At 42.1% G+C, this 27,500-nt stretch overlaps 23 non-coding genes across 23 annotated transcripts; all 23 read right to left on the bottom strand.

The window, feature by feature from the left end:
* Window positions 1–767: 767 nt before the first annotated feature.
* Window positions 768–849, bottom strand: Trnas-cga (transfer RNA serine (anticodon CGA)). Its single transcript has one exon. It is a non-coding gene; the product is annotated as a tRNA-Ser (tRNA).
* A 1,110-nt stretch (window positions 850–1,959) lies between these two features.
* Window positions 1,960–2,041, bottom strand: Trnas-cga (transfer RNA serine (anticodon CGA)). Its single transcript has one exon. It is a non-coding gene; the product is annotated as a tRNA-Ser (tRNA).
* A 2,624-nt stretch (window positions 2,042–4,665) lies between these two features.
* On the bottom strand, window positions 4,666–4,747 carry Trnas-cga (transfer RNA serine (anticodon CGA)). Its single transcript has one exon. It is a non-coding gene; the product is annotated as a tRNA-Ser (tRNA).
* Window positions 4,748–5,261: 514 nt separating this feature from the next.
* Window positions 5,262–5,343, bottom strand: Trnas-cga (transfer RNA serine (anticodon CGA)). Its single transcript has one exon. It is a non-coding gene; the product is annotated as a tRNA-Ser (tRNA).
* A 1,110-nt stretch (window positions 5,344–6,453) lies between these two features.
* Window positions 6,454–6,535, bottom strand: Trnas-cga (transfer RNA serine (anticodon CGA)). Its single transcript has one exon. It is a non-coding gene; the product is annotated as a tRNA-Ser (tRNA).
* A 1,271-nt stretch (window positions 6,536–7,806) lies between these two features.
* Trnas-cga (transfer RNA serine (anticodon CGA)) lies at window positions 7,807–7,888 on the bottom strand. Its single transcript has one exon. It is a non-coding gene; the product is annotated as a tRNA-Ser (tRNA).
* A 1,271-nt stretch (window positions 7,889–9,159) lies between these two features.
* On the bottom strand, window positions 9,160–9,241 carry Trnas-cga (transfer RNA serine (anticodon CGA)). The gene has a single exon. It is a non-coding gene; the product is annotated as a tRNA-Ser (tRNA).
* A 3,059-nt stretch (window positions 9,242–12,300) lies between these two features.
* On the bottom strand, window positions 12,301–12,382 carry Trnas-cga (transfer RNA serine (anticodon CGA)). Its single transcript has one exon. It is a non-coding gene; the product is annotated as a tRNA-Ser (tRNA).
* A 2,302-nt stretch (window positions 12,383–14,684) lies between these two features.
* Trnas-cga (transfer RNA serine (anticodon CGA)) lies at window positions 14,685–14,766 on the bottom strand. Its single transcript has one exon. It is a non-coding gene; the product is annotated as a tRNA-Ser (tRNA).
* A 1,706-nt stretch (window positions 14,767–16,472) lies between these two features.
* Trnas-cga (transfer RNA serine (anticodon CGA)) lies at window positions 16,473–16,554 on the bottom strand. The gene has a single exon. It is a non-coding gene; the product is annotated as a tRNA-Ser (tRNA).
* Window positions 16,555–17,068: 514 nt separating this feature from the next.
* Window positions 17,069–17,150, bottom strand: Trnas-cga (transfer RNA serine (anticodon CGA)). The gene has a single exon. It is a non-coding gene; the product is annotated as a tRNA-Ser (tRNA).
* A 2,302-nt stretch (window positions 17,151–19,452) lies between these two features.
* On the bottom strand, window positions 19,453–19,534 carry Trnas-cga (transfer RNA serine (anticodon CGA)). Its single transcript has one exon. It is a non-coding gene; the product is annotated as a tRNA-Ser (tRNA).
* Window positions 19,535–21,836: 2,302 nt separating this feature from the next.
* Window positions 21,837–21,918, bottom strand: Trnas-cga (transfer RNA serine (anticodon CGA)). Its single transcript has one exon. It is a non-coding gene; the product is annotated as a tRNA-Ser (tRNA).
* A 353-nt stretch (window positions 21,919–22,271) lies between these two features.
* Window positions 22,272–22,353, bottom strand: Trnas-cga (transfer RNA serine (anticodon CGA)). Its single transcript has one exon. It is a non-coding gene; the product is annotated as a tRNA-Ser (tRNA).
* Window positions 22,354–22,432: 79 nt separating this feature from the next.
* Trnas-cga (transfer RNA serine (anticodon CGA)) lies at window positions 22,433–22,514 on the bottom strand. The gene has a single exon. It is a non-coding gene; the product is annotated as a tRNA-Ser (tRNA).
* A 353-nt stretch (window positions 22,515–22,867) lies between these two features.
* On the bottom strand, window positions 22,868–22,949 carry Trnas-cga (transfer RNA serine (anticodon CGA)). The gene has a single exon. It is a non-coding gene; the product is annotated as a tRNA-Ser (tRNA).
* Window positions 22,950–23,028: 79 nt separating this feature from the next.
* On the bottom strand, window positions 23,029–23,110 carry Trnas-cga (transfer RNA serine (anticodon CGA)). Its single transcript has one exon. It is a non-coding gene; the product is annotated as a tRNA-Ser (tRNA).
* A 1,384-nt stretch (window positions 23,111–24,494) lies between these two features.
* Trnas-cga (transfer RNA serine (anticodon CGA)) lies at window positions 24,495–24,576 on the bottom strand. The gene has a single exon. It is a non-coding gene; the product is annotated as a tRNA-Ser (tRNA).
* A 514-nt stretch (window positions 24,577–25,090) lies between these two features.
* On the bottom strand, window positions 25,091–25,172 carry Trnas-cga (transfer RNA serine (anticodon CGA)). The gene has a single exon. It is a non-coding gene; the product is annotated as a tRNA-Ser (tRNA).
* A 788-nt stretch (window positions 25,173–25,960) lies between these two features.
* On the bottom strand, window positions 25,961–26,042 carry Trnas-cga (transfer RNA serine (anticodon CGA)). The gene has a single exon. It is a non-coding gene; the product is annotated as a tRNA-Ser (tRNA).
* A 79-nt stretch (window positions 26,043–26,121) lies between these two features.
* Trnas-cga (transfer RNA serine (anticodon CGA)) lies at window positions 26,122–26,203 on the bottom strand. The gene has a single exon. It is a non-coding gene; the product is annotated as a tRNA-Ser (tRNA).
* A 514-nt stretch (window positions 26,204–26,717) lies between these two features.
* Window positions 26,718–26,799, bottom strand: Trnas-cga (transfer RNA serine (anticodon CGA)). Its single transcript has one exon. It is a non-coding gene; the product is annotated as a tRNA-Ser (tRNA).
* Window positions 26,800–27,313: 514 nt separating this feature from the next.
* On the bottom strand, window positions 27,314–27,395 carry Trnas-cga (transfer RNA serine (anticodon CGA)). Its single transcript has one exon. It is a non-coding gene; the product is annotated as a tRNA-Ser (tRNA).
* Between the last annotated feature and the right edge of the window lie 105 nt (window positions 27,396–27,500).

Raw genomic sequence — 27,500 nt, 5'->3', positions numbered from 1 at the left:
CAAAAAGATACGCTGTGAACAGGATTCGAAACTGCGCGGGAATATCCCATTGGATTTCGAGTCCAACGCCTTAACCACTCGGCCATCACAGCACTCACGACAGTCAAGTCAAACAGACTCAAGCAACTTCTTGGGAGGGTTTCACCAGCTCAAAATGACACATCAATACTATTCCAAATGCACAATAACAAATTCTATCCTCGACACACTCGTCCATACACAGCACACAATGTTTAGGAAATAAAATAACAAACATTTCATCTGACTTTCTAAATTTTGTCTACGATTTCTTTCATTTTCTTTCTCCCACTCTACAGTTCAGCTGTCTACTTTCTACTCGGGCCAGTCTTTTGTCATATTTTGTGTCATCCAACAGTATTCACCAGTGGCCTTTCAAACGAGATGCCAAAAGAAAGACGTTAACCACACAACATGCAAAAAGATACGCTGTGAACAGGATTCGAACCTGCGCGGGAATAACCCATTGGATTTCAAGCCCAACGCCTTAACCACTCGGCCATCACAGCTCTCCTACACCCCCTCACTAGTAAAGGAACTATCTTGTAGAAAGTCAGCTTTAGTTAAATAGCAAAACTAAAAGTAAGACGCTGTGAACAGAATTCGAACCTGCGCGGGAATATCCCATTGGATTTCGAGTCCAACGCCTTAACCACTCGGCCATCACAGCTCTCCCATATCCCCTCACTAGTAAAGGAACTATCTTGTAGAAAGTCAGATTTAGTTAAATAGCAAAACTAAAAGTAAGACGCTGTGAACAGGATTCGAACCTGCGCGGGAATATCCCATTGGATTTCGAGTCCAACGCCTTAACCACTCGGCCATCACAGCTCTCCTACACCCCCTCACTAGTAAAGGAACTATCTTGTAGAAAGTCAGCTTTAGTTAAATAGCAAAACTAAAAGTAAGACGCTGTGAACAGAATTCGAACCTGCGCGGGAATATCCCATTGGATTTCGAGTCCAACGCCTTAACCACTCGGCCATCACAGCACTCACGGCAGTCAAGTCAAACAGACTCAAGCAACTTCTTGGGAGGGTTTCACCAGCTCAAAATGACACATCAATACTATTCCAAATGCACAATAACAAATTCTATCCTCGACACACTCGTCCATACACAGCACACAATGTTTAGGAAATAAAATAACAAACATTTCATCTGACTTTCTAAATTTTGTCTACGATTTCTTTCATTTTCTTTCTCCCACTCTACAGTTCAGCTGTCTACTTTCTACTCGGGCCAGTCTTTTGTCATATTTTGTGTCATCCAACAGTATTCACCAGTGGCCTTTCAAAGGAGATGCCAAAAGAAAGACGTTAACCACACAACATGCAAAAAGATACGCTGTGAACAGGATTCGAACCTGCGCGGGAATAACCCATTGGATTTCAAGTCCAACGCCTTAACCACTCGGCCATCACAGCTCTCCCATATCCCCTCACTAGTAAAGGAACTATCTTGTAGAAAGTCAGCTTTAGTTAAATAGCAAAACTAAAAGTAAGACGCTGTGAACAGAATTCGAACCTGCGCGGGAATATCCCATTGGATTTCGAGTCCAACGCCTTAACCACTCGGCCATCACAGCACTCACGGCAGTCAAGTCAAACAGACTCAAGCAACTTCTTGGGAGGGTTTCACCAGCTCAAAATGACACATCAATACTATTCCAAATGCACAATAACAAATTCTATCCTCGACACACTCGTCCATACACAGCACACAATGTTGAGGAAATAAAATAACAAACATTTCATCTGACTTTCTAAATTTTGTCTACGATTTCTTTCATTTTCTTTCTCCCACTCTACAGTTCAGCTGTCTACTTTCTACTCGGGCCAGTCTTTTGTCATATTTTGTGTCATCCAACAGTATTCACCAGTGGCCTTTCAAACAAGATGCCAAAAGAAAGACGTTAACCACACAACATGCAAAAAGATACGCTGTGAACAGGATTCGAACCTGCGCGGGAATATCCCATTGGATTTCGAGTCCAACGCCTTAACCACTCGGCCATCACAGCACTCACGGCAGTCAAGTCAAACAGACTCAAGCAACTTCTTGGGAGGGTTTCACCAGCTCAAAATGACACATCAATACTATTCCAAATGCACAATAACAAATTCTATCCTCGACACACTCGTCCATACACAGCACACAATGTTGAGGAAATAAAATAACAAACATTTCATCTGACTTTCTAAATTTTGTCTACGATTTCTTTCATTTTCTTTCTCCCACTCTACAGTTCAGCTGTCTACTTTCTACTCGGGCCAGTCTTTTGTCATATTTTGTGTCATCCAACAGTATTCACCAGTGGCCTTTCAAACGAGATGCCAAAAGAAAGACGTTAACCACACAACATGCAAAAAGATACGCTGTGAACAGGATTCGAACCTGCGCGGGAATATCCCATTGGATTTCAAGTCCAACGCCTTAACCACTCGGCCATCACAGCTCTCCTACACCCCCTCACTAGTAAAGGAACTATCTTGTAGAAAGTCAGATTTAGTTAAATAGCAAAACTAAAAGTAAGACGCTGTGAACAGAATTCGAACCTGCGCGGGAATATCCCATTGGATTTCGAGTCCAACGCCTTAACCACTCGGCCATCACAGCACTCACGGCAGTCAAGTCAAACAGACTCAAGCAACTTCTTGGGAGGGTTTCACCAGCTCAAAATGACACATCAATACTATTCCAAATGCACAATAACAAATTCTATCCTCGACACACTCGTCCATACACAGCACACAATGTTTAGGAAATAAAATAACAAACATTTCATCTGACTTTCTAAATTTTGTCTACGATTTCTTTCATTTTCTTTCTCCCACTCTACAGTTGAGCTGTCTACTTTCTACTCGGGCCAGTCTTTTGTCATATTTTGTGTCATCCAACAGTATTCACCAGTGGCCTTTCAAACGAGATGCCAAAAGAAAGACGTTAACCACACAACATGCAAAAAGATACGCTGTGAACAGGATTCGAACCTGCGCGGGAATAACCCATTGGATTTCAAGTCCAACGCCTTAACCACTCGGCCATCACAGCTCTCCTACACCCCCTCACTAGTAAAGGAACTATCTTGTAGAAAGTCAGCTTTAGTTAAATAGCAAAACTAAAAGTAAGACGCTGTGAACAGAATTCGAACCTGCGCGGGAATATCCCATTCGATTTCGAGTCCAACGCCTTAACCACTCGGCCATCACAGCTCTCCCATATCCCCTCACTAGTAAAGGAACTATCTTGTAGAAAGTCAGATTTAGTTAAATAGCAAAACTAAAAGTAAGACGCTGTGAACAGGATTCGAACCTGCGCGGGAATATCCCATTGGATTTCAAGTCCAACGCCTTAACCACTCGGCCATCACAGCTCTCCTACACCCCCTCACTAGTAAAGGAACTATCTTGTAGAAAGTCAGATTTAGTTAAATAGCAAAACTAAAAGTAAGACGCTGTGAACAGAATTTGAACCTGCGCGGGAATATCCCATTGGATTTCGAGTCCAACGCCTTAACCACTCGGCCATCACAGCACTCACGGCAGTCAAGTCAAACAGACTCAAGCAACTTCTTGGGAGGGTTTCACCAGCTCAAAATGACACATCAATACTATTCCAAATGCACAATAACAAATTCTATCCTCGACACACTCGTCCATACACAGCACACAATGTTTAGGAAATAAAATAACAAACATTTCATCTGACTTTCTAAATTTTGTCTACGATTTCTTTCATTTTCTTTCTCCCACTCTACAGTTGAGCTGTCTACTTTCTACTCGGGCCAGTCTTTTGTCATATTTTGTGTCATCCAACAGTATTCACCAGTGGCCTTTCAAACGAGATGCCAAAAGAAAGACGTTAACCACACAACATGCAAAAAGATACGCTGTGAACAGGATTCGAACCTGCGCGGGAATAACCCATTGGATTTCAAGTCCAACGAATTAACCACTCGGCCATCACAGCTCTCCCATATCCCCTCACTAGTAAAGGAACTATCTTGTAGAAAGTCAGCTTTAGTTAAATAGCAAAACTAAAAGCAAGACGCTGTGAACAGGATTCGAACGTGCGCAGGAATATCCCATTGGATTTCGAGTCCAACGCCTTAACCACTCGGCCATCACAGCACTCACGACAGTCAAGTCAAACAGACTCAAGCAACTTCTTGGGAGGGTTTCACCAGCTCAAAATGACACATCAATACTATTCCAAATGCACAATAACAAATTCTATCCTCGACACACTCGTCCATACACAGCACACAATGTTTAGGAAATAAAATAACAAACATTTCATCTGACTTTCTAAATTTTGTCTACGATTTCTTTCATTTTCTTTCTCCCACTCTACAGTTGAGCTGTCTACTTTCTACTCGGGCCAGTCTTTTGTCATATTTTGTGTCATCCAACAGTATTCACCAGTGGCCTTTCAAACGAGATGCCAAAAGAAAGACGTTAATCACACAACATGCAAAAAGATACGCTGTGAACAGGATTCGAACCTGCGCGGGAATAACCCATTGGATTTCAAGTCCAACGCCTTAACCACTCGGCCATCACAGCTCTTCCATATCCCCTCACTAGTAAAGGAACTATCTTGTAGAAAGTCAGCTTTAGTTAAATAGCAAAACTAAAGTCAAGACGCTGTGAACAGGATTCGAACCTGCGCGGGAATATCCCATTGGATTTCGAGTCCAACGCCTTAACCACTCGGCCATCACAGCACTCACGACAGTCAAGTCAAACAGACTCAAGCAACTTCTTGGGAGGGTTTCACCAGCTCAAAATGACACATCAATACTATTCCAAATGCACAATAACAAATTCTATCCTCGACACACTCGTCCATACACAGCACACAATGTTGAGGAAATAAAATAACAAACATTTCATCTGACTTTCTAAATTTTGTCTACGATTTCTTTCATTTTCTTTCTCCCACTCTACAGTTCAGCTGTCTACTTTCTACTCGGGCCAGTCTTTTGTCATATTTTGTGTCATCCAACAGTATTCACTAGTGGCCTTTCAAACGAGATGCCAAAAGAAAGACGTTAACCACACAACATGCAAAAAGATACGCTGTGAACAGGATTCGAACCTGCGCGGGAATAACCCATTGGATTTCAAGTCCAACGCCTTAACCACTCGGCCATCACAGCTCTCCCATATCCCCTCACTAGTAAAGGAACTATCTTGTAGAAAGTCAGATTTAGTTAAATAGCAAAACTAAAAGTAAGACGCTGTGAACAGGATTCGAACCTGCGCGGGAATATCCCATTGGATTTCGAGTCCAACGCCTTAACCACTCGGCCATCACAGCACTCACGGCAGTCAAGTCAAACAGACTCAAGCAACTTCTTGGGAGGGTTTCACCAGCTCAAAATGACACATCAATACTATTCCAAATGCACAATAACAAATTCTATCCTCGACACACTCGTCCATACACAGCACACAATGTTGAGGAAATAAAATAACAAACATTTCATCTGACTTTCTAAATTTTGTCTACGATTTCTTTCATTTTCTTTCTCCCACTCTACAGTTCAGCTGTCTACTTTCTACTCGGGCCAGTCTTTTGTCATATTTTGTGTCATCCAACAGTATTCACCAGTGGCCTTTCAAACAAGATGCCAAAAGAAAGACGTTAAACACACAACATGCAAAAAGATACGCTGTGAACAGGATTCGAAACTGCGCGGGAATAACCCATTGGATTTCGAGTCCAACGCCTTAACCACTCGGCCATCACAGCACTCACGACAGTCAAGTCAAACAGACTCAAGCAACTTCTTGGGAGGGTTTCACCAGCTCAAAATGACACATCAATACTATTCCAAATGCACAATAACAAATTCTATCCTCGACACACTCGTCCATACACAGCACACAATGTTTAGGAAATAAAATAACAAACATTTCATCTGACTTTCTAAATTTTGTCTACGATTTCTTTCATTTTCTTTCTCCCACTCTACAGTTCAGCTGTCTACTTTCTACTCGGGCCAGTCTTTTGTCATATTTTGTGTCATCCAACAGTATTCACCAGTGGCCTTTCAAACGAGATGCCAAAAGAAAGACGTTAACCACACAACATGCAAAAAGATACGCTGTGAACAGGATTCGAACCTGCGCGGGAATAACCCATTGGATTTCAAGCCCAACGCCTTAACCACTCGGCCATCACAGCTCTCCTACACCCCCTCACTAGTAAAGGAACTATCTTGTAGAAAGTCAGCTTTAGTTAAATAGCAAAACTAAAAGTAAGACGCTGTGAACAGAATTCGAACCTGCGCGGGAATATCCCATTGGATTTCGAGTCCAACGCCTTAACCACTCGGCCATCACAGCTGTCCCATATCCCCTCACTAGTAAAGGAACTATCTTGTAGAAAGTCAGATTTAGTTAAATAGCAAAACTAAAAGTAAGACGCTGTGAACAGGATTCGAACCTGCGCGGGAATATCCCATTGGATTTCGAGTCCAACGCCTTAACCACTCGGCCATCACAGCTCTCCTACACCCCCTCACTAGTAAAGGAACTATCTTGTAGAAAGTCAGCTTTAGTTAAATAGCAAAACTAAAAGTAAGACGCTGTGAACAGAATTCGAACCTGCGCGGGAATATCCCATTGGATTTCGGGTCCAACGCCTTAACCACTCGGCCATCACAGCACTCACGGCAGTCAAGTCAAACAGACTCAAGCAACTTCTTGGGAGGGTTTCACCAGCTCAAAATGACACATCAATACTATTCCAAATGCACAATAACAAATTCTATCCTCGACACACTCGTCCATACACAGCACACAATGTTTAGGAAATAAAATAACAAACATTTCATCTGACTTTCTAAATTTTGTCTACGATTTCTTTCATTTTCTTTCTCCCACTCTACAGTTCAGCTGTCTACTTTCTACTCGGGCCAGTCTTTTGTGATATTTTGTGTCATCCAACAGTATTCACCAGTGGCCTTTCAAACGAGATGCCAAAAGAAAGACGTTAACCACACAACATGCAAAAAGATACGCTGTGAACAGGATTCGAACCTGCGCGGGAATAACCCATTGGATTTCAAGTCCAACGAATTAACCACTCGGCCATCACAGCTCTCCCATATCCCCTCACTAGTAAAGGAACTATCTTGTAGAAAGTCAGCTTTAGTTAAATAGCAAAACTAAAAGCAAGACGCTGTGAACAGGATTCGAACGTGCGCGGGAATATCCCATTGGATTTCGAGTCCCACGCCTTAACCACTCGGCCATCACAGCACTCACGACAGTCAAGTCAAACAGACTCAAGCAACTTCTTGGGAGGGTTTCACCAGCTCAAAATGACACATCAATACTATTCCAAATGCACAATAACAAATTCTATCCTCGACACACTCGTCCATACACAGCACACAATGTTTAGGAAATAAAATAACAAACATTTCATCTGACTTTCTAAATTTTGTCTACGATTTCTTTCATTTTCTTTCTCCCACTCTACAGTTGAGCTGTCTACTTTCTACTCGGGCCAGTCTTTTGTCATATTTTGTGTCATCCAACAGTATTCACCAGTGGCCTTTCAAAGGAGATGCCAAAAGAAAGACGTTAATCACACAACATGCAAAAAGATACGCTGTGAACAGGATTCGAACCTGCGCGGGAATAACCCATTGGATTTCAAGTCCAACGCCTTAACCACTCGGCCATCACAGCTCTCCCATATCCCCTCACTAGTAAAGGAACTATCTTGTAGAAAGTCAGATTTAGTTAAATAGCAAAACTAAAAGTAAGACGCTGTGAACAGGATTCGAACCTGCGCGGGAATATCCCATTGGATTTCGAGTCCAACGCCTTAACCACTCGGCCATCACAGCTCTCCTACACCCCCTCACTAGTAAAGGAACTATCTTGTAGAAAGTCAGCTTTAGTTAAATAGCAAAACTAAAAGTAAGACGCTGTGAACAGAATTCGAACCTGCGCGGGAATATCCCATTGGATTTCGGGTCCAACGCCTTAACCACTCGGCCATCACAGCACTCACGGCAGTCAAGTCAAACAGACTCAAGCAACTTCTTGGGAGGGTTTCACCAGCTCAAAATGACACATCAATACTATTCCAAATGCACAATAACAAATTCTATCCTCGACACACTCGTCCATACACAGCACACAATGTTTAGGAAATAAAATAACAAACATTTCATCTGACTTTCTAAATTTTGTCTACGATTTCTTTCATTTTCTTTCTCCCACTCTACAGTTCAGCTGTCTACTTTCTACTCGGGCCAGTCTTTTGTCATATTTTGTGTCATCCAACAGTATTCACCAGTGGCCTTTCAAACGAGATGCCAAAAGAAAGACGTTAACCACACAACATGCAAAAAGATACGCTGTGAACAGGATTCGAACCTGCGCGGGAATAACCCATTGGATTTCAAGTCCAACGAATTAACCACTCGGCCATCACAGCTCTCCCATATCCCCTCACTAGTAAAGGAACTATCTTGTAGAAAGTCAGCTTTAGTTAAATAGCAAAACTAAAAGCAAGACGCTGTGAACAGGATTCGAACGTGCGCAGGAATATCCCATTGGATTTCGAGTCCAACGCCTTAACCACTCGGCCATCACAGCACTCACGACAGTCAAGTCAAACAGACTCAAGCAACTTCTTGGGAGGGTTTCACCAGCTCAAAATGACACATCAATACTATTCCAAATGCACAATAACAAATTCTATCCTCGACACACTCGTCCATACACAGCACACAATGTTTAGGAAATAAAATAACAAACATTTCATCTGACTTTCTAAATTTTGTCTACGATTTCTTTCATTTTCTTTCTCCCACTCTACAGTTGAGCTGTCTACTTTCTACTCGGGCCAGTCTTTTGTCATATTTTGTGTCATCCAACAGTATTCACCAGTGGCCTTTCAAACGAGATGCCAAAAGAAAGACGTTAATCACACAACATGCAAAAAGATACGCTGTGAACAGGATTCGAACCTGCGCGGGAATAACCCATTGGATTTCAAGTCCAACGCCTTAACCACTCGGCCATCACAGCTCTCCCATATCCCCTCACTAGTAAAGGAACTATCTTGTAGAAAGTCAGATTTAGTTAAATAGCAAAACTAAAAGTAAGACGCTGTGAACAGGATTCGAACCTGCGCGGGAATATCCCATTGGATTTCGAGTCCAACGCCTTAACCACTCGGCCATCACAGCTCTCCTACACCCCCTCACTAGTAAAGGAACTATCTTGTAGAAAGTCAGCTTTAGTTAAATAGCAAAACTAAAAGTAAGACGCTGTGAACAGAATTCGAACCTGCGCGGGAATATCCCATTGGATTTCGGGTCCAACGCCTTAACCACTCGGCCATCACAGCACTCACGGCAGTCAAGTCAAACAGACTCAAGCAACTTCTTGGGAGGGTTTCACCAGCTCAAAATGACACATCAATACTATTCCAAATGCACAATAACAAATTCTATCCTCGACACACTCGTCCATACACAGCACACAATGTTTAGGAAATAAAATAACAAACATTTCATCTGACTTTCTAAATTTTGTCTACGATTTCTTTCATTTTCTTTCTCCCACTCTACAGTTCAGCTGTCTACTTTCTACTCGGGCCAGTCTTTTGTCATATTTTGTGTCATCCAACAGTATTCACCAGTGGCCTTTCAAACGAGATGCCAAAAGAAAGACGTTAACCACACAACATGCAAAAAGATACGCTGTGAACAGGATTCGAACCTGCGCGGGAATAACCCATTGGATTTCAAGTCCAACGCCTTAACCACTCGGCCATCACAGCTCTCCCATATCCCCTCACTAGTAAAGGAACTATCTTGTAGAAAGTCAGCTTTAGTTAAATAGCAAAACTAAAAGTAAGACGCTGTGAACAGAATTCGAACCTGCGCGGGAATATCCCATTGGATTTCGAGTCCAACGCCTTAACCACTCGGCCATCACAGCACTCACGGCAGTCAAGTCAAACAGACTCAAGCAACTTCTTGGGAGGGTTTCACCAGCTCAAAATGACACATCAATACTATTCCAAATGCACAATAACAAATTCTATCCTCGACACACTCGTCCATACACAGCACACAATGTTGAGGAAATAAAATAACAAACATTTCATCTGACTTTCTAAATTTTGTCTACGATTTCTTTCATTTTCTTTCTCCCACTCTACAGTTCAGCTGTCTACTTTCTACTCGGGCCAGTCTTTTGTCATATTTTGTGTCATCCAACAGTATTCACCAGTGGCCTTTCAAACAAGATGCCAAAAGAAAGACGTTAACCACACAACATGCAAAAAGATACGCTGTGAACAGGATTCGAAACTGCGCGGGAATATCCCATTGGATTTCGAGTCCAACGCCTTAACCACTCGGCCATCACAGCACTCACGACAGTCAAGTCAAACAGACTCAAGCAACTTCTTGGGAGGGTTTCACCAGCTCAAAATGACACATCAATACTATTCCAAATGCACAATAACAAATTCTATCCTCGACACACTCGTCCATACACAGCACACAATGTTTAGGAAATAAAATAACAAACATTTCATCTGACTTTCTAAATTTTGTCTACGATTTCTTTCATTTTCTTTCTCCCACTCTACAGTTGAGCTGTCTACTTTCTACTCGGGCCAGTCTTTTGTCATATTTTGTGTCATCCAACAGTATTCACCAGTGGCCTTTCAAACGAGATGCCAAAAGAAAGACGTTAACCACACAACATGCAAAAAGATACGCTGTGAACAGGATTCGAACCTGCGCGGGAATAACCCATTGGATTTCAAGTCCAACGCCTTAACCACTCGGCCATCACAGCTCTCCTACACCCCCTCACTAGTAAAGGAACTATCTTGTAGAAAGTCAGATTTAGTTAAATAGCAAAACTAAAAGTAAGACGCTGTGAACAGGATTCGAACCTGCGCGGGAATATCCCATTGGATTTCAAGTCCAACGCCTTAACCACTCGGCCATCACAGCTCTCCTACACCCCCTCACTAGTAAAGGAACTATCTTGTAGAAAGTCAGATTTAGTTAAATAGCAAAACTAAAAGTAAGACGCTGTGAACAGAATTCGAACCTGCGCGGGAATATCCCATTGGATTTCGAGTCCAACGCCTTAACCACTCGGCCATCACAGCACTCACGGCAGTCAAGTCAAACAGACTCAAGCAACTTCTTGGGAGGGTTTCACCAGCTCAAAATGACACATCAATACTATTCCAAATGCACAATAACAAATTCTATCCTCGACACACTCGTCCATACACAGCACACAATGTTGAGGAAATAAAATAACAAACATTTCATCTGACTTTCTAAATTTTGTCTACGATTTCTTTCATTTTCTTTCTCCCACTCTACAGTTCAGCTGTCTACTTTCTACTCGGGCCAGTCTTTTGTCATATTTTGTGTCATCCAACAGTATTCACCAGTAGCCTTTAAAACGAGATGCCAAAAGAAAGACGTTAACCACACAACATGCAAAAAGATACGCTGTGAACAGGATTCGAACCTGCGCGGGAATAACCCATTGGATTTCAAGTCCAACGAATTAACCACTCGGCCATCACAGCTCTCCCATATCCCCTCACTAGTAAAGGAACTATCTTGTAGAAAGTCAGCTTTAGTTAAATAGCAAAACTAAAAGCAAGACGCTGTGAACAGGATTCGAACGTGCGCAGGAATATCCCATTGGATTTCGAGTCCAACGCCTTAACCACTCGGCCATCACAGCACTCACGACAGTCAAGTCAAACAGACTCAAGCAACTTCTTGGGAGGGTTTCACCAGCTCAAAATGACACATCAATACTATTCCAAATGCACAATAACAAATTCTATCCTCGACACACTCGTCCATACACAGCACACAATGTTTAGGAAATAAAATAACAAACATTTCATCTGACTTTCTAAATTTTGTCTACGATTTCTTTCATTTTCTTTCTCCCACTCTACAGTTGAGCTGTCTACTTTCTACTCGGGCCAGTCTTTTGTCATATTTTGTGTCATCCAACAGTATTCACCAGTGGCCTTTCAAACGAGATGCCAAAAGAAAGACGTTAATCACACAACATGCAAAAAGATACGCTGTGAACAGGATTCGAACCTGCGCGGGAATAACCCATTGGATTTCAAGTCCAACGAATTAACCACTCGGCCATCACAGCTCTTCCATATCCCCTCACTAGTAAAGGAACTATCTTGTAGAAAGTCAGCTTTAGTTAAATAGCAAAACTAAAATCAAGACGCTGTGAACAGGATTCGAACCTGCGCGGGAATATCCCATTGGATTTCGAGTCCAACGCCTTAACCACTCGGCCATCACAGCACTCACGACAGTCAAGTCAAACAGACTCAAGCAACTTCTTGGGAGGGTTTCACCAGCTCAAAATGACACATCAATACTATTCCAAATGCACAATAACAAATTCTATCCTCGACACACTCGTCCATACACAGCACACAATGTTTAGGAAATAAAATAACAAACATTTCATCTGACTTTCTAAATTTTGTCTACGATTTCTTTCATTTTCTTTCTCCCACTCTACAGTTGAGCTGTCTACTTTCTACTCGGGCCAGTCTTTTGTCATATTTTGTGTCATCCAACAGTATTCACTAGTGGCCTTTCAAACGAGATGCCAAAAGAAAGACGTTAACCACACAACATGCAAAAAGATACGCTGTGAACAGGATTCGAACCTGCGCGGGAATAACCCATTGGATTTCAAGTCCAACGCCTTAACCACTCGGCCATCACAGCTCTCCCATATCCCCTCACTAGTAAAGGAACTATCTTGTAGAAAGTCAGATTTAGTTAAATAGCAAAACTAAAAGCAAGACGCTGTGAACAGGATTCGAACCTGCGCAGGAATATCCCATTGGATTTCGAGTCCAACGCCTTAACCACTCGGCCATCACAGCACTCACGACAGTCAAGTCAAACAGACTCAAGCAACTTCTTGGGAGGGTTTCACCAGCTCAAAATGACACATCAATACTATTCCAAATGCACAATAACAAATTCTATCCTCGACACACACGTCCATACACAGCACACAATGTTTAGGAAATAAAATAACAAACATTTCATCTGACTTTCTAAATTTTGTCTACGATTTCTTTCATTTTCTTTCTCCCACTCTACAGTTCAGCTGTCTACTTTCTACTCGGGCCAGTCTTTTGTCATATTTTGTGTCATCCAACAGTATTCACCAGTGGCCTTTCAAACGAGATGCCAAAAGAAAGACGTTAATCACACAACATGCAAAAAGATACGCTGTGAACAGGATTCGAACCTGCGCGGGAATAACCCATTGGATTTCAAGTCCAACGCCTTAACCACTCGGCCATCACAGCTCTCCCATATCCCCTCACTAGTAAAATAACTATCTTGTAGAAAGTCAGCTTTAGTTAAATAGCAAAACTAAAAGTAAGACGCTGTGAACAGAATTCGAACCTGCGCGGGAATATCCCATTGGATTTCGAGTCCAACGCCTTAACCACTCGGCCATCACAGCACTCACGGCAGTCAAGTCAAACAGACTCAAGCAACTTCTTGGGAGGGTTTCACCAGCTCAAAATGACACATCAATACTATTCCAAATGCACAATAACAAATTCTATCCTCGACACACTCGTCCATACACAGCACACAATGTTGAGGAAATAAAATAACAAACATTTCATCTGACTTTCTAAATTTTGTCTACGATTTCTTTCATTTTCTTTCTCCCACTCTACAGTTCAGCTGTCTACTTTCTACTCGGGCCAGTCTTTTGTCATATTTTGTGTCATCCAACAGTATTCACCAGTGGCCTTTCAAACGAGATGCCAAAAGAAAGACGTTAATCACACAACATGCAAAAAGATACGCTGTGAACAGGATTCGAACCTGCGCGGGAATAACCCATTGGATTTCAAGTCCAACGCCTTAACCACTCGGCCATCACAGCTCTCCCATATCCCCTCACTAGTAAAGGAACTATCTTGTAGAAAGTCAGCTTTAGTTAAATAGCAAAACTAAAATCAAGACGCTGTGAACAGGATTCTAACCTGCGCGGGAATATCCCATTGGATTTCGAGTCCAACGCCTTAACCACTCGGCCATCACAGCACTCACGGCAGTCAAGTCAAACAGACTCAAGCAACTTCTTGGGAGGGTTTCACCAGCTCAAAATGACACATCAATACTATTCCAAATGCACAATAACAAATTCTATCCTCGACACACTCGTCCATACACAGCACACAATGTTTAGGAAATAAAATAACAAACATTTCATCTGACTTTCTAAATTTTGTCTACGATTTCTTTCATTTTCTTTCTCCCACTCTACAGTTCAGCTGTCTACTTTCTACTCGGGCCAGTCTTTTGTCATATTTTGTGTCATCCAACAGTATTCACTAGTGGCCTTTCAAACGAGATGCCAAAAGAAAGACGTTAACCACACAACATGCAAAACGATACGCTGTGAACAGGATTCGAATCTGCGCGGGAATAACCCATTGGATTTCAAGTCCAACGCCTTAACCACTCGGCCATCACAGCTCTCCCATATCCCCTCACTAGTAAAGGAACTATCTTGTAGAAAGTCAGATTTAGTTAAATAGCAAAACTAAAAGTAAGACGCTGTGAACAGGATTCGAACCTGCGCGGGAATATCCCATTGGATTTCGAGTCCAACGCCTTAACCACTCGGCCATCACAGCACTCACGGCAGTCAAGTCAAACAGACTCAAGCAACTTCTTGGGAGGGTTTCACCAGCTCAAAATGACACATCAATACTATTCCAAATGCACAATAACAAATTCTATCCTCGACACACTCGTCCATACACAGCACACAATGTTGAGGAAATAAAATAACAAACATTTCATCTGACTTTCTAAATTTTGTCTACGATTTCTTTCATTTTCTTTCTCCCACTCTACAGTTGAGCTGTCTACTTTCTACTCGGGCCAGTCTTTTGTCATATTTTGTGTCATCCAACAGTATTCACCAGTGGCCTTTCAAAGGAGATGCCAAAAGAAAGACGTTAACCACACAACATGCAAAAAGATACGCTGTGAACAGGATTCGAACCTGCGCGGGAATAACCCATTGGATTTCAAGTCCAACGAATTAACCACTCGGCCATCACAGCTCTCCCATATCCCCTCACTAGTAAAGGAACTATCTTGTAGAAAGTCAGCTTTAGTTAAATAGCAAAACTAAAAGTAAGACGCTGTGAACAGGATTCGAACCTGCGCGGGAACATCCCATTGGATTTCGAGTCTAACGCCTTAACCACTCGGCCATCACAGCACTCACGACAGTCAAGTCAAACAGACTCAAGCAACTTCTTGGGAGGGTTTCACCAGCTCAAAATGACACATCAATACTATTCCAAATGCACAATAACAAATTCTATCCTCGACACACTCGTCCATACACAGCACACAATGTTGAGGAAATAAAATAACAAACATTTCATCTGACTTTCTAAATTTTGTCTACGATTTCTTTCATTTTCTTTCTCCCACTCTACAGTTCAGCTGTCTACTTTCTACTCGGGCCAGTCTTTTGTCATATTTTGTGTCATCCAACAGTATTCACCAGTGGCCTTTCAAACGAGATGCCAAAAGAAAGACGTTAACCACACAATATGCAAAAAGATACGCTGTGAACAGGATTCGAACCTGCGCGGGAATAACCCATTGGATTTCAAGTCCAACGCCTTAACCACTCGGCCATCACAGCTCTCCCATATCCCCTCACTAGTAAAGGAACTATCTTGTAGAAAGTCAGCTTTAGTTAAATAGCAAAACTAAAAGTAAGACTCTGTGAACAGGATTCGAACCTGCGCGGGAATATCCCATTGGATTTCGAGTCCAACGCCTTAACCACTCGGCCATCACAGCACTCACGGCAGTCAAGTCAAACAGAATCAAGCAACTTCTTGGGAGGGTTTCACCAGCTCAAAATGACACGTCAGTACTATTCCAAATGCACAATAACAAATTCTATCCTCGACACACTCGTCCATACACAGCACACAATGTTTAGGAAATAAAATAACAAACATTTCATCTGACTTTCTAAATTTTGTCTACGATTTCTTTCATTTTCTTTCTCCCACTCTACAGTTCAGCTGTCTACTTTCTACTCGGGCCAGTCTTTTGTCATATTTTGTGTCATCCAACAGTATTCACCAGTGGCCTTTCAAACGAGATGCCAAAAGAAAGACGTTAACCACACAATATGCAAAAAGATACGCTGTGAACAGGATTCGAACCTGCGCGGGAATAACCCATTGGATTTCAAGTCCAACGCCTTAACCACTCGGCCATCACAGCTCTCCCATATCCCCTCACTAGTAAAGGAACTATCTTGTAGAAAGTCAGCTTTAGTTAAATAGCAAAACTAAAAGTAGGACGCTGTGAACAGGATTCGAACCTGCGCGGGAATATCCCATTGGATTTCGAGTCCAACGCCTTAACCACTCGGCCATCACAGCACTCACGACAGTCAAGTCAAACAGACTCAAGCAACTTCTTGGGAGGGTTTCACCAGCTCAAAATGACACATCAATACTATTCCAAATGCTCAATAACAAATTCTATCCTCGACACACTCGTCCATACAAAGCACACAATGTTTAGGAAATAAAATAACAAACATTTCATCTGACTTTCTAAATTTTGTCGACGATTTCTTTCATTTTCTTTCTCCCACTCTACAGTTGAGCTGTCTACTTTCTACTCGGGCCAGTCTTTTGTCATATTTTGTGTCATCCAACAGTATTCACCAGTGGCCTTTCAAAGGAGATGCCAAAAGAAAGACGTTAACCACACAACATGCAAAAAGATACGCTGTGAACAGGATTCGAACCTGCGCGGGAATAACCCATTGGATTTCAAGTCCAACGCCTTAACCACTCGGCCATCACAGCTCTCCCATATCCCCTCACTAGTAAAGGAACTATCTTGTAGAAAGTCAGCTTTAGTTAAATAGCAAAACTAAAAGTAAGACGCTGTGAACAGGATTCGAACCTGCGCGGGAATATCCCATTGGATTTCGAGTCCAACGCCTTAACCACTCGGCCATCACAGCACTCACGGCAGTCAAGTCAAACAGACTCAAGCAACTTCTTGGGAGGGTTTCACCAGCTCAAAATGACACATCAATACTATTCCAAATGCACAATAACAAATTCTATCCTCGACACACTCGTCCATACACAGCACACAATGTTTAGGAAATAAAATAACAAACATTTCATCTGACTTTCTAAATTTTGTCTACGATTTCTTTCATTTTCTTTCTCCCACTCTACAGTTCAGCTGTCTACTTTCTACTCGGGCCAGTCTCTTGTCATATTTTGTGTCATCCAACAGTATTCACCAGTGGCCTTTCAAACGAGATGCCAAAAGAAAGACGTTAACCACACAACATGCAAAAAGATACGCTGTGAACAGGATTCGAACCTGCGCGGGAATAACCCATTGGATTTCAAGTCCAACGAATTAACCACTCGGCCATCACAGCTCTCCCATATCCCCTCACTAGTAAAGGAACTATCTTGTAGAAAGTCAGCTTTAGTTAAATAGCAAAACTAAAAGCAAGACGCTGTGAACAGGATTCGAACCTGCGCAGGAATATCCCATTGGATTTCGAGTCCAACGCCTTAACCACTCGGCCATCACAGCACTCACGACAGTCAAGTCAAACAGACTCAAGCAACTTCTTGGGAGGGTTTCACCAGCTCAAAATGACACATCAATACTATTCCAAATGCACAATAACAAATTCTATCCTCGACACACTCGTCCATACACAGCACACAATGTTTAGGAAATAAAATAACAAACATTTCATCTGACTTTCTAAATTTTGTCTACGATTTCTTTCATTTTCTTTCTCCCACTCTACAGTTCAGCTGTCTACTTTCTACTCGGGCCAGTCTTTTGTCATATTTTGTGTCATCCAACAGTATTCACCAGTGGCCTTTCAAACGAGATGCCAAAAGAAAGACGTTAATCACACAACATGCAAAAAGATACGCTGTGAACAGGATTCGAACCTGCGCGGGAATAACCCATTGGATTTCAAGTCCAACGCCTTAACCACTCGGCCATCACAGCTCTCCCATATCCCCTCACTAGTAAAATAACTATCTTGTAGAAAGTCAGCTTTAGTTAAATAGCAAAACTAAAAGTAAGACGCTGTGAACAGAATTCGAACCTGCGCGGGAATATCCCATTGGATTTCGAGTCCAACGCCTTAACCACTCGGCCATCACAGCACTCACGGCAGTCAAGTCAAACAGACTCAAGCAACTTCTTGGGAGGGTTTCACCAGCTCAAAATGACACATCAATACTATTCCAAATGCACAATAACAAATTCTATCCTCGACACACTCGTCCATACACAGCACACAATGTTGAGGAAATAAAATAACAAACATTTCATCTGACTTTCTAAATTTTGTCTACGATTTCTTTCATTTTCTTTCTCCCACTCTACAGTTCAGCTGTCTACTTTCTACTCGGGCCAGTCTTTTGTCATATTTTGTGTCATCCAACAGTATTCATCAGTGGCCTTTCAAACGAGATGCCAAAAGAAAGACGTTAATCACACAACATGCAAAAAGATACGCTGTGAACAGGATTCGAACCTGCGCGGGAATAACCCATTGGATTTCAAGTCCAACGCCTTAACCACTCGGCCATCACAGCTCTCCCATATCCCCTCACTAGTAAAGGAACTATCTTGTAGAAAGTCAGCTTTAGTTAAATAGCAAAACTAAAATCAAGACGCTGTGAACAGGATTCTAACCTGCGCGGGAATATCCCATTGGATTTCGAGTCCAACGCCTTAACCACTCGGCCATCACAGCACTCACGGCAGTCAAGTCAAACAGACTCAAGCAACTTCTTGGGAGGGTTTCACCAGCTCAAAATGACACATCAATACTATTCCAAATGCACAATAACAAATTCTATCCTCGACACACTCGTCCATACACAGCACACAATGTTTAGGAAATAAAATAACAAACATTTCATCTGACTTTCTAAATTTTGTCTACGATTTCTTTCATTTTCTTTCTCCCACTCTACAGTTCAGCTGTCTACTTTCTACTCGGGCCAGTCTTTTGTCATATTTTGTGTCATCCAACAGTATTCACTAGTGGCCTTTCAAACGAGATGCCAAAAGAAAGACGTTAACCACACAACATGCAAAAAGATACGCTGTGAACAGGATTCGAATCTGCGCGGGAATAACCCATTGGATTTCAAGTCCAACGCCTTAACCACTCGGCCATCACAGCTCTCCCATATCCCCTCACTAGTAAAGGAACTATCTTGTAGAAAGTCAGCTTTAGTTAAATAGCAAAACTAAAAGTAAGACGCTGTGAACAGGATTCGAACCTGCGCGGGAATATCCCATTGGATTTCGAGTCCAACGCCTTAACCACTCGGCCATCACAGCACTCACGGCAGTCAAGTCAAACAGACTCAAGCAACTTCTTGGGAGGGTTTCACCAGCTCAAAATGACACATCAATACTATTCCAAATGCACAATAACAAATTCTATCCTCGACACACTCGTCCATACACAGCACACAATGTTTAGGAAATAAAATAACAAACATTTCATCTGACTTTCTAAATTTTGTCTACGATTTCTTTCATTTTCTTTCTCCCACTCTACAGTTGAGCTGTCTACTTTCTACTCGGGCCAGTCTTTTGTCATATTTTGTGTCATCCAACAGTATTCACCAGTGGCCTTTCAAAGGAGATGCCAAAAGAAAGACGTTAACCACACAACATGCAAAAAGATACGCTGTGAACAGGATTCGAACCTGCGCGGGAATAACCCATTGGATTTCAAGTCCAACGAATTAACCACTCGGCCATCACAGCTCTCCCATATCCCCTCACTAGTAAAGGAACTATCTTGTAGAAAGTCAGCTTTAGTTAAATAGCAAAACTAAAAGTAAGACGCTGTGAACAGGATTCGAACCTGCGCGGGAATATCCCATTGGATTTCGAGTCTAACGCCTTAACCACTCGGCCATCACAGCACTCACGACAGTCAAGTCAAACAGACTCAAGCAACTTCTTGGGAGGGTTTCACCAGCTCAAAATGACACATCAATACTATTCCAAATGCACAATAACAAATTCTATCCTCGACACACTCGTCCATACACAGCACACAATGTTGAGGAAATAAAATAACAAACATTTCATCTGACTTTCTAAATTTTGTCTACGATTTCTTTCATTTTCTTTCTCCCACTCTACAGTTCAGCTGTCTACTTTCTACTCGGGCCAGTCTTTTGTCATATTTTGTGTCATCCAACAGTATTCACCAGTGGCCTTTCAAACGAGATGCCAAAAGAAAGACGTTTACCACACAATATGCAAAAAGATACGCTGTGAACAGGATTCGAACCTGCGCGGGAATAACCCATTGGATTTCAAGTCCAACGCCTTAACCACTCGGCCATCACAGCTCTCCCATATCCCCTCACTAGTAAAGGAACTATCTTGTAGAAAGTCAGCTTTAGTTAAATAGCAAAACTAAAAGTAAGACTCTGTGAACAGGATTCGAACCTGCGCGGGAATATCCCATTGGATTTCGAGTCCAACGCCTTAACCACTCGGCCATCACAGCACTCACGGCAGTCAAGTCAAACAGAATCAAGCAACTTCTTGGGAGGGTTTCACCAGCTCAAAATGACACGTCAGTACTATTCCAAATGCACAATAACAAATTCTATCCTCGACACACTCGTCCATACACAGCACACAATGTTTAGGAAATAAAATAACAAACATTTCATCTGACTTTCTAAATTTTGTCTACGATTTCTTTCATTTTCTTTCTCCCACTCTACAGTTGAGCTGTCTACTTTCTACTCGGGCCAGTCTTTTGTCATATTTTGTGTCATCCAACAGTATTCACCAGTGGCCTTTCAAACGAGATGCCAAAAGAAAGACGTTAACCACACAATATGCAAAAAGATACGCTGTGAACAGGATTCGAACCTGCGCGGGAATAACCCATTGGATTTCAAGTCCAACGCCTTAACCACTCGGCCATCACAGCTCTCCCATATCCCCTCACTAGTAAAGGAACTATCTTGTAGAAAGTCAGCTTTAGTTAAATAGCAAAACTAAAAGTAAGACGCTGTGAACAGGATTCGAACCTGCGCAGGAATATCCCATTGGATTTCGAGTCCAACGCCTTAACCACTCGGCCATCACAGCACTCACGACAGTCAAGTCAAACAGACTCAAGCAACTTCTTGGGAGGGTTTCACCAGCTCAAAATGACACATCAATACTATTCCAAATGCACAATAACAAATTCTATCCTCGACACACTCGTCCATACAAAGCACACAATGTTTAGGAAATAAAATAACAAACATTTCATCTGACTTTCTAAATTTTGTCGACGATTTCTTTCATTTTCTTTCTCCCACTCTACAGTTCAGCTGTCTACTTTCTACTCGGGCCAGTCTTTTGTCATATTTTGTGTCATCCAACAGTATTCACCAGTGGCCTTTCAAAGGAGATGCCAAAAGAAAGACGTTAACCACACAACATGCAAAAAGATACGCTGTGAACAGGATTCGAACCTGCGCGGGAATAACCCATTGGATTTCAAGTCCAACGCCTTAACCACTCGGCCATCACAGCTCTCCCATATCCCCTTACTAGTAAAGGAACTATCTTGTAGAAAGTCAGCTTTAGTTAAATAGCAAAACTAAAAGTAAGACGCTGTGAACAGGATTCGAACCTGCGCGGGAATATCCCATTGGATTTCGAGTCCAACGCCTTAACCACTCGGCCATCACAGCACTCACGACAGTCAAGTCAAACAGACTCAAGCAACTTCTTGGGAGGGTTTCACCAGCTCAAAATGACACATCAATACTATTCCAAATGCACAATAACAAATTCTATCCTCGACACACTCGTCCATACACAGCACACAATGTTTAGGAAATAAAATAACAAACATTTCATCTGACTTTCTAAATTTTGTCTACGATTTCTTTCATTTTCTTTCTCCCACTCTACAGTTCAGCTGTCTACTTTCTACTCGGGCCAGTCTTTTGTCATATTTTGTGTCATCCATCAGTATTCACCAGTGGCCTTTCAAAGGAGATGCCAAAAGAAAGACGTTAATCACACAACATGCAAAAAGATACGCTGTGAACAGGATTCGAACCTGCGCGGGAATAACCCATTGGATTTCGAGTCCAACGCCTTAACCACTCGGCCATCACAGCTCTCCCATATCCCCTCACTAGTAAAGGAACTATCTTGTAGAAAGTCAGCTTTAGTTAAATAGCAAAACTAAAAGTAAGACGCTGTGAACAGGATTCGAACCTGCGCGGGAATATCCCATTGGATTTCGAGTCCAACGCCTTAACCACTCGGCCATCACAGCACTCACGACAGTCAAGTCAAACAGACTCAAGCAACTTCTTGGGAGGGTTTCACCAGCTCAAAATGACACATCAATACTATTCCAAATGCACAATAACAAATTCTATCCTCGACACACTCGTCCATACAAAGCACACAATGTTTAGGAAATAAAATAACAAACATTTCATCTGACTTTCTAAATTTTGTCTACGATTTCTTTCATTTTCTTTCTCCCACTCTACAGTTCAGCTGTCTACTTTCTACTCGGGCCAGTCTTTTGTCATATTTTGTGTCATCCATCAGTATTCACCAGTGGCCTTTCAAAGGAGATGCCAAAAGAAAGACGTTAATCACACAACATGCAAAAAGATACGCTGTGAACAGGATTCGAACCTGCGCGGGAGTAACCCATTGGATTTCGAGTCCAACGCCTTAACCACTCGGCCATCACAGCTCTCCCATATCCCCTCACTAGTAAAGGAACTATCTTGTAGAAAGTCAGCTTTAGTTAAATAGCAAAACTAAAAGTAAGACGCTGTGAACAGGATTCGAACCTGCGCGGGAATAACCCATTGGATTTCGAGTCCAACGCCTTAACCACTCGGCCATCACAGCACTCACGGCAGTCAAGTCAAACAGACTCAAGCAACTTCTTGGGAGGGTTTCACCAGCTCAAAATGACACATCAATACTATTCCAAATGCACAATAACAAATTCTATCCTCGACACACTCGTCCATACACAGCACACAATGTTTAGGAAATAAAATAACAAACATTTCATCTGACTTTCTAAATTTTGTCTACGATTTCTTTCATTTTCTTTCTCCCACTCTACAGTTGAGCTGTCTACTTTCTACTCGGGCCAGTCTTTTGTCATATTTTGTGTCATCCAACAGTATTCACCAGTGGCCTTTCAAAGAAGATGCCAAAAGAAAGACGTTAACCACACAACATGCAAAAAGATACGCTGTGAACAGGATTCGAACCTGCGCGGGAATAACCCATTGGATTTCAAGTCCAACGCCTTAACCACTCGGCCATCACAGCTCTCCCATATCCCCTCACTAGTAAAGGAACTATCTTGTAGAAAGTCAGCTTTAGTTAAATAGCAAAACTAAAAGTAAGACGCTGTGAACAGGATTCGAACCTGCGCAGGAATATCCCATTGGATTTCGAGTCCAACGCCTTATCCACTCGGCCATCACAGCACTCACGACAGTCAAGTCAAACAGACTCAAGCAACTTCTTGGGAGGGTTTCACCAGCTCAAAATGACACATCAATACTATTCCAAATGCACAATAACAAATTCTATCCTCGACACACTCGTCCATACACAGCACACAATGTTTAGGAAATAAAATAACAAACATTTCATCTGGCTTTCTAAATTTTGTCTACGATTTCTTTCATTTTCTTTCTCCCACTCTACAGTTCAGCTGTCTACTTTCTACTCGGGCCAGTCTTTTGTCATATTTTGTGTCATCCAACAGTATTCACCAGTGGCCTTTCAAACGAGATGCCAAAAGAAAGACGTTAATCACACAACATGCAAAAAGATACGCTGTGAACAGGATTCGAACCTGCGCGGGAATAACCCATTGGATTTCAAGTCCAACGCCTTAACCACTCGGCCATCACAGCACTCACGGCAGTCAAGTCAAACAGACTCAAGCAACTTCTTGGGAGGGTTTCACCAGCTCAAAATGACACATCAATACTATTCCAAATGCACAATAACAAATTCTATCCTCGACACACTCGTCCATACACAGCACACAATGTTTAGGAAATAAAATAACAAACATTTCATCTGACTTTCTAAATTTTGTCTACGATTTCTTTCATTTTCTTTCTCCCACTCTACAGTTCAGCTGTCTACTTTCTACTCGGGCCAGTCTTTTGTCATATTTTGTGTCATCCAACAGTATTCACCAGTGGCCTTTCAAAGGAGATGCCAAAAGAAAGACGTTAATCACACAACATGCAAAAAGATACGCTGTGAACAGGATTCGAACCTGCGCGGGAATAACCCATTGGATTTCGAGTCCAACGCCTTAACCACTCGGCCATCACAGCACTCACGGCAGTCAAGTCAAACAGACTCAAGCAACTTCTTGGGAGGGTTTCACCAGCTCAAAATGACACATCAATACTATTCCAAATGCACAATAACAAATTCTATCCTCGACACACTCGTCCATACACAGCACACAATGTTTAGGAAATAAAATAACAAACATTTCATCTGACTTTCTAAATTTTGTCTACGATTTCTTTCATTTTCTTTCTCCCACTCTACAGTTGAGCTGTCTACTTTCTACTCGGGCCAGTCTTTTGTCATATTTTGTGTCATCCAACAGTATTCACCAGTGGCCTTTCAAAGGAGATGCCAAAAGAAAGACGTTAATCACACAACATGCAAAAAGATACGCTGTGAACAGGATTCGAACCTGCGCGGGAATAACCCATTGGATTTCAAGTCCAACGCCTTAACCACTCGGCCATCACAGCTCTCCCATATCCCCTCACTAGTAAAGGAACTATCTTGTAGAAAGTCAGCTTTAGTTAAATAGCAAAACTAAAAGTAAGACGCTGTGAACAGGATTCGAACCTGCGCGGGAATATCCCATTGGATTTCGAGTCCAACGCCTTAACCACTCGGCCATCACAGCACTCACGACAGTCAAGTCAAACAGACTCAAGCAACTTCTTGGGAGGGTTTCACCAGCTCAAAATGACACGTCAATACTATTCCAAATGCACAATAACAAATTCTATCCTCGACACACTCGTCCATACACAGCACACAATGTTTAGGAAATAAAATAACAAACATTTCATCTGACTTTCTAAATTTTGTCTACGATTTCTTTCATTTTCTTTCTCCCACTCTACAGTTGAGCTGTCTACTTTCTACTCGGGCCAGTCTTTTGTCATATTTTGTGTCATCCAACAGTATTCACCAGTGGCCTTTCAAACGAGATGCCAAAAGAAAGACGTTAATCACACAACATGCAAAAAGATACGCTGTGAACAGGATTCGAACCTGCGCGGGAATAACCCATTGGATTTCAAGTCCAACGCCTTAACCACTCGGCCATCACAGCACTCACGGCAGTCAAGTCAAACAGACTCAAGCAACTTCTTGGGAGGGTTTCACCAGCTCAAAATGACACATCAATACTATTCCAAATGCACAATAACAAATTCTATCCTCGACACACTCGTCCATACACAGCACACAATGTTTAGGAAATAAAATAACAAACATTTCATCTGACTTTCTAAATTTTGTCTACGATTTCTTTCATTTTCTTTCTCCCACTCTACAGTTCAGCTGTCTACTTTCTACTCGGGCCAGTCTTTTGTCATATTTTGTGTCATCCAACAGTATTCACCAGTGGCCTTTCAAACGAGATGCCAAAAGAAAGACGTTAATCACACAACATGCAAAAAGATACGCTGTGAACAGGATTCGAACCTGCGCGGGAATAACCCATTGGATTTCGAGTCCAACGCCTTAACCACTCGGCCATCACAGCTCTCCCATATCCCCTCACTAGTAAAGGAACTATCTTGTAGAAAGTCAGCTTTAGTTAAATAGCAAAACTAAAAGTAAGACGCTGTGAACAGGATTCGAACCTGCGCGGGAATATCCCATTGGATTTCGAGTCCAACGCCTTAACCACTCGGCCATCACAGCACTCACGGCAGTCAAGTCAAACAGACTCAAGCAACTTCTTGGGAGGGTTTCACCAGCTCAAAATGACACATCAATACTATTCCAAATGCACAATAACAAATTCTATCCTCGACACACTCGTCCATACACAGCACACAATGTTTAGGAAATAAAATAACAAACATTTCATCTGACTTTCTAAATTTTGTCTACGATTTCTTTCATTTTCTTTCTCCCACTCTACAGTTGAGCTGTCTACTTTCTACTCGGGCCAGTCTTTTGTCATATTTTGTGTCATCCAACAGTATTCACCAGTGGCCTTTCAAAGGAGATGCCAAAAGAAAGACGTTAACCACACAACATGCAAAAAGATACGCTGTGAACAGGATTCGAACCTGCGCGGGAATAACCCATTGGATTTCAAGTCCAACGCCTTAACCACTCGGCCATCACAGCTCTCCCATATCCCCTCACTAGTAAAGGAACTATCTTGTAGAAAGTCAGCTTTAGTTAAATAGCAAAACTAAAAGTAAGACGCTGTGAACAGGATTCGAACCTGCGCGGGAATATCCCATTGGATTTCGAGTCCAACGCCTTAACCACTCGGCCATCACAGCACTCACGACAGTCAAGTCAAACAGAATCAAGCAACTTCTTGGGAGGGTTTCACCAGCTCAAAATGACACGTCAATACTATTCCAAATGCACAATAACAAATTCTATCCTCGACACACTCGTCCATACACAGCACACAATGTTTAGGAAATAAAATAACAAACATTTCATCTGACTTTCTAAATTTTGTCTACGATTTCTTTCATTTTCTTTCTCCCACTCTACAGTTCAGCTGTGTACTTTCTACTCGGGCCAGTCTTTTGTCATATTTTGTGTCATCCAACAGTATTCACCAGTGGCCTTTCAAAGGAGATGCCAAAAGAAAGACGTTAATCACACAACATGCAAAAAGATACGCTGTGAACAGGATTCGAACCTGCGCGGGAATAACCCATTGGATTTCAAGTCCAACGCCTTAACCACTCGGCCATCACAGCTCTCCCATATCCCCTTACTAGTAAAGGAACTATCTTGTAGAAAGTCAGCTTTAGTTAAATAGCAAAACTAAAAGTAAGACGCTGTGAACAGGATTCGAACCTGCGCGGGAATATCCCATTGGATTTCGAGTCCAACGCCTTAACCACTCGGCCATCACAGCACTCACGGCAGTCAAGTCAAACAGACTCAAGCAACTTCTTGGGAGGGTTTCACCAGCTCAAAATGACACATCAATACTATTCCAAATGCACAATAACAAATTCTA

This window comes from Haliotis asinina, chromosome 5, assembly GCF_037392515.1.
Source record: "Haliotis asinina isolate JCU_RB_2024 chromosome 5, JCU_Hal_asi_v2, whole genome shotgun sequence".
Taxonomy (NCBI): Eukaryota; Metazoa; Mollusca; class Gastropoda; order Lepetellida; family Haliotidae; genus Haliotis; species Haliotis asinina.
Note: the sequence above shows the minus strand (reverse complement) of the source record. Positions and strands in the feature narration are given on the sequence as shown.